Below are 6,000 nucleotides of genomic sequence, written 5' to 3'. Positions count from 1 at the left end.
TAATATTTGATCAAGGAAAGATTTTAAAGCAAGGATTTACATGAAGATCAAAAGTTTAGAGTTTTAAGGATGTCTTTATGTAAGTACTTCATGTAAACCTCAATATAAATTGAAATGAACCTCTTACAAATAAAAAGAAACTAACAAACACATTTTTGAAAGACCTTAAAATATGTTTTCTAAATCAAAATGATAAAGGTCTCAAATGGGGAAAGAAATTTTCAAAGTGAAAAAGGAATTTTCTGAGAGCCAGGCGACTGCCTTTGTCTTGGCAGGTGACTACCAGTCTTCTGGTAGTTTAGTTTTCACTATGGCAGGTGACTGCCACTTGAGCAGAATTTCAAAAACTCATCGGAAAATTTTTTAAATGGTTTTCTTGGGCTCTACTCTTTTTGAAATATTTTTGTTTATTCCAACCAAACTTGGGGGGGGGGGGGCAAGGAATTATCTTTTAAACATCTATAAATAGCCCCAACTATAATGATCTTGCACATCAAGAAATTTTATAGCAATCGAAGAACTCTCAAAGCTCTAAATCTTTCTTGTGCTCATATTGCTTTCACTACTGAATTGCTGCTGATTCCAACTCCGAATTTGAGTCTTCAAAGTCTGAATCTTTCAACACACTGAAGATAAATTCGATGATCTAAATTCAATTAAGCTTCAATCTCTTTATATTGATTTACATTGGAGTATATTTGTGCTGAATACTGTATTAACCAGCTCTTTTGTGATAGTGTCTCTTGTACACAAATCTTTCTCTTCTTGTTTCTTGTTTCTAGACGATTCAGGGTTGTTGGATTGTCGTGCCAAGTGAGGGGATATCATTTGGAGAGGTGGGCTCTAGCCTAATCGAAGGAGTGTTGTAAACTGTGTTGTTACGTCCGGCAAAGGAACTGGCCTAGTGAATCCTTTGGTGGTTTGCCAAAGGCGAGGACGTAGGCTGGGTATAAGCTAAACCTCGTAAAACTCTGTGTTCCTCTCTCTCTTCCCTACTCTTTACTTTTAAGCATACTTTATAAACTACGTGGATGCTTTATAATCTTTTGAATTCTAAGTGTTTGGTTATTAAATAGACTGGAAGATAATTTGTTTTGGTTTGATCAGCATTGATTGCAGAAACCAAAAGGGACTACATTGGTTGATCATCCTAAACTTATTAAACTGAAGGTTTATTTAAAAGTTGAATCTTGGGAAGAAGTGTGATTGTGAATTTCAACACAAGGCTTACACAAATCCAACAAACATTGCATATTACTACAAGGCTATTAAGAATTAAGTGCTTAGTTATTTTGTATTGATTGTGGTTGATTTGGATTGATTATTTTACAAGTACTTTGTGATTGTGTTTGACTTGTGTTTATTGTTGTAACATAATTTTTTTTTAAAACAAAATAAATCTTTTAAAACCCAATTCACACCCCCCCCCCTCTTGGGAACTATATCCTATTTTCAGTTTACTTAAAAAATATTTTTCAAGATTAAAATTTAGGTCTCTAGGTCTCTTATATTCAATGAGCTTCGAACAATCTCATATTGGTGTATACTTGAAGTACTTACATAAAGTCCTATGAACTCTTTCATCTTTTCATTTCTTGAACTCCTTGAAGTCTTCATGTATGAACATGTCCTATAGCTTCTTTCAAACTTTCATCTCTTGATCACTTGAATTTGATGTAAGCTTTTGAAAACATTCCATGTGATCATTTTCTTCAAGCTTTGTTAAATCATCCTTGAATCCATGCTTCAAACTTCATATGATCATCCTCCTTTGAAATATAAGTTTTCATGAATCCTTCTGAACACTTGACCTTACTTTCTCATAGTTGAGTCTTGAAATATTATCATTTAACCAAATATGTTTAGTTCCACTTATTTGTTTGCATCAAAACAATATGTTAAGCCTTGTAAGGCCAACACTCATGATATGATATTACTATTGGTATCTATGAAATATATTGGTATCCATGAGTATGTTAATTGATACTTGAGCATGACAACATATTTGTATTCATAAGGATGTTATGATATTGATGATATTAATATAGTATTGGTATTATTCTTGATATTGGTTTCCATGAGCACTTACATAAAATAAATTAATATTTGAAGCATGACATGATAAATTTTTAAAGCATAATTGGTATCTTCATAATAAATATTTTTTACTTCAAATGAAAGTCTAAATTTATTAAATATGAAATACATTTCATTCAGGGGGAGTTAAACTTAATAAGTAATGAAATCATGATTTATGTTCATTACTGAAAATCATTGAATATTATGATAAATCTTTTGTATTTTCTCATACTACTTTGAAAACATTTTGTTAACCTTACTATGCATGACAAATACAAAGTTTCTATTTTGAGCCTTCTCTAGATCTATACTTTTGCTTAGGGTTGCTCGATGCCTTAATATTTATACGTTTTTCTTGATATCTTACTCTTTTTGATTGATGTCAAAAGGGGGAGAACTTTTGGGGGAAAATTGAGCATAATACTGCATACTTAAGTTGATATATTGGTATCTTGATCTTGAATGATGTGATTTTCATATATAAGCATGATAATGATATTGAAATTAATATTGAACTTGATCTCTATATTGCAAATGTTGTTAAGATGATGCTTGTTGTAAGGGAGAGTCTTTTTAAGACTTACTCAATTTTTTACTCCTAGTTTGTCATCATCAAAAAGGGGGAGATTGTTGGCCTTACAAGTCTTAAAATCTTGTTTTGATGATAACAAATCTGCAAAACTTAACATATTTGGTTAAGTGATGAAATTTTAGGACTTAAGTATGAGAATGCAAGGTCAAGTGCTCACAAAGATCATTGAAAGCTTATACTCCAAAGAAAGAGAGCATTAATGAGAACTTACTAAAGTATATTGAAGCTTAAAGACAAGATGGAGTGAAAGCAAAAATATCATGGAAGACTTCAAAGCTTAGAGTTGTAAGCTTTAAGAAATATGATGTAAGTACTTCATGTTTTGAATATCTCATGAAATACATTGAAAGCTCTTCTAAGGTTAATTATGGACTTAGAAACCTTATTTCAAAACTCCAAAAAATGTTTTATAAGAAATCAAAGCAAGAGAGCAAAATTTTTTTTGAAAACTAAAAATGAAAAATATGAATTTGGTTTGCGCAAACGACTGAGGAGCACCCTCAGAAGACCGAAGATGTACCTCAAAAATTGAGGTTTTACTTCAGTCTACTGAAGAATTTCTTTGGAAGACTAAAGAATTTGTTCAGTCTACTGAAGATTTTTTTGAAGGAATATAGAAGAGGCAGTACACCCTCAGAAAACTGAACCCTTAGTTCAGTCATCTGATCTGAGACTTCAAAAGACTGAACCCTCAGTTTAGTCGTTTGATCTTGTGTCCAGTTCAAATTTTTTAGTGTGTTAAGGAACATCAGAAGACTGAACCCGATACTTTAGTTATTTGAACACTATTAACAGTTAAAAATTTTAAATGTTTTAAATTTCAAATAAAGGATTCTTATACGTTAAAATTTATGAAAACTTCGGAGACACTCCAAGTAATCTTGGGCAACACCAAATTACTTTTCTAAGCCTATAAATACATGGATTTGCAAATCAAATCAAACCAAGAATTGAAAAATCTGTTGCAAAGCTGAAAGCACACTTGCCCTTTCAAAGCTCTCTCTTGCTCATTTATTGCAAAATCTAATTTGCTGAATACTGAAGTTCTGATCCATTCTACATTGATTTCTACTGCAGATCATCATCTAGAGAAGGATATTGGTGAAATCTTACTAGAACTTCAATCTTATTTCAATTTGATATTTAAATATTGATGTATCTAGTGTTTGAAATTGTACAAATTTGCTTTATGTGAGAGTGCTATTGTACGCAAAGATTGTCTCTTTTTTTCTTCTAGTGATTGATGATTCCAGGTTATTGGATCGTTGGACCGAGCATTAGGTATCGCTTGAAGAGGCGTTGCTCTAGCCTATTAAAGGAGTGACCGAGCGTGGGGTATTGCTTCGAGAGGCATTGCTCTAGCCTATTGAAGGAGTGACTGAGCATGGGGTATCACTTGTAATGGTTTGTTCTACCCAGAAAGGAACACTATAACGGAATCCATAGGTAGTATTGGCCTAAGGCGAGGACATAGGTTGGGGATAAGCCGAACCTCATAAAAAAAAAACGTGGTGTCACTCTCCTTCCTTACTCTCTTTAAATTCCAACATATATTAACTGCGTGGTTGAATTTAATTTTTTATCATATACACTGCTTGGATTGGATATAAAATAAATTAAAGATTAATTTGATTTTTGGATTTTCAGAAACTGAAAAGAAGTACGATGGTTGATCAATACAAATTGTGGAAACCATAAGCGAGTACGTTGATTGGTCAACACCCAAGACTCATTAACTAAAAGTTTATTTAAAAGTCCAAGTTTTTGGAAGGAGTGTTGGATTTCATATTGTGTATCATATATAGAAGTCAAATCTATCAACATAGGGCTTACATATATTCACAGAGCTGGAAACAAGCAAATATCTTGAATTCTTGAAAAAGCCGAGAAATTGCCAAGAAGCTGCATATTATATCTTGATTTGGTATCTTTGGTTGTTTACTTTAAAGCTGTTGATTGGCTCTTGGTTGTTTAAGTAAATAAGCCTATGCTGTGTGATTGTTAAATTAACAAATGGCTTGAGAATTCTTGAAAAGAATTAAACGAAAATTTTAATAACCCAATTCACCCCCCCTCTTGGGACTGCACCTCAACTTTCAAAAAAATAAAAATAAAAAAATAAAAGCTAAAAAAATAAAAATTGATAGATTTAAAATTTTTGACCATGCTTTTTTACTGCTGTATTAGTGAATTTCTATTGTTTGTATTGATATTTGATGCCTTGGGTCAGAGATCTTTTGAATTGACTATCTAAAATTTTACTTAGCACCAATAGTGACACACAGAGCACAGAATCTGATTGTTCTCCTGTTACTTTTACGAGTGATTCTAAAGTTGATTTTAGTGATCTTTTTGAGAAAAAAAAAAAATGAGGAAGTTATGGCTGCACCTGCACCACGTGCACTTCAGGATTTTCTACAGCCTACACACACTTCTACACCTTCTTGCATTGCTTTACCACAAGATGCACTGAACTTCACAATTAAGCATGGTATGTTGTCTGTGATACCCTATTTTCAAGGGGTGGATTTTGAGAGTCCATATCAGTATTTGACTAATTTTGAGTTGGTATGAACCAGTTTCATTAATAAGGCTGGAACTGATGAGTATGTCAAGCTTCGCTTATTTCCTTTTTCTTTGAAAAATAAGGCAAAAATATGATTTAACTCTTTGATACCTAACTTTATTACTAGTTAGGCTGAAATGCAGTGTGAGTTCTTACACAAATTCTTTGCTTTTCAGAGAACCCTTAGTCAATTATTTTTATACTGCTCTTACCCCTGAATGTAAACAATTTGTCCAGACTATGTGCAACAGGGAGTTCTTCAGCAAGGAATTGGATATGACTTTATCATTCTTTGATTACTTAGCTGAAGGTGCCCAACAATAGAGGTAAATACGAGATGAAAGAGGAGACTCATCTACAGCTCTAACTGCTGCTTTATCTAAGAAAATAGAGGTTATGGAGTTAGAGAAAGTGAAAGCTATGAAATCGGTGGAGGATTGTCTGCTTCTACCCGTAATGCAGGAGAGTAGATATGATCAGATGCAATTAGCAAATTAGGTAAACAAATCTCAAAATCAGCCATTCTTGAACACTTATAATCTGGGATGAAGGAATCACCTGAACTTCTTAGCGAAGAATGATCAGTCTGGTCAATCTTCCTTACAATTTTAGTAACTTCCTTAGTCTTATGCACCACCTCCATAGCCGATATATCATCCAGTTGCAGCTCCTTAACAGCAGTATCAGCCGCAACAGATCTCTTAGAGCTACGCACCTCTAGGATTTCAACCTAATTTAGCTCTTATTCCATCAAAGAAATCTT

This window comes from Malania oleifera, chromosome 2 (assembly GCF_029873635.1).
Source record: "Malania oleifera isolate guangnan ecotype guangnan chromosome 2, ASM2987363v1, whole genome shotgun sequence".
Classification (NCBI taxonomy): domain Eukaryota; kingdom Viridiplantae; phylum Streptophyta; class Magnoliopsida; order Santalales; family Ximeniaceae; genus Malania; species Malania oleifera.
Note: the sequence above shows the minus strand (reverse complement) of the source record.